Consider the following 538-nt stretch of genomic DNA (forward strand, 5'->3'; position numbering starts at 1 on the left):
CCAGTACTTCTCTGTCTCCAACTACTGTGTGTTCGCTGGGCTCCTCTGTTTGTTGTAATTTTCTAATTACCTGGTAATTCTTACCACTTTATCTTCTCTGTTTTGAAATTTCTTTTCCTGTTTTCAGTACCTTCTTCATGTGTTTGATAATATTTGTTATTTTCCTCAAGGAATTGTATTCAGTCAATTTCAGGGATTTAATGACAGCCTTAAAGAGTGGTCTTAAGGAATCCTCTTCATTGTCTTTATAGAAACTTGGCATTTTTACAATTTTTTTTTTCCCAAGTACTTGCTAATCCTCACTCCACGGGGACCATGACGTGGGTGAGACCCCGCCGGTACACCTTAGCTGAAGTTCTAGACCCATCACTTAGGATACTAATGAAAACACCGGATATGGGAGCAAATATTTTGTCTATGGAGATTTTTTTTTTAATATGGAACCCTTCATGAATTTGGGTGTCATCTTTGCACAGGGGCATTGCTAATCCTCTCTGTGTCATTCCAATTTTATCCTATGTGCTGCAGAACCTAGCAC

General features: G+C 38.7%; 1 non-coding gene across 1 annotated transcript; it reads right to left on the reverse strand.

The window, feature by feature from the left end:
* Window positions 1-431: 431 nt before the first annotated feature.
* Window positions 432-538, reverse strand: LOC116668766. Its single transcript, XR_004326005.1, has one exon. It is a non-coding gene; the product is annotated as a U6 spliceosomal RNA (small nuclear RNA).

This window comes from Camelus ferus, chromosome 14, assembly GCF_009834535.1.
Source record: "Camelus ferus isolate YT-003-E chromosome 14, BCGSAC_Cfer_1.0, whole genome shotgun sequence".
Lineage (NCBI taxonomy): Eukaryota > Metazoa > Chordata > Mammalia > Artiodactyla > Camelidae > Camelus > Camelus ferus.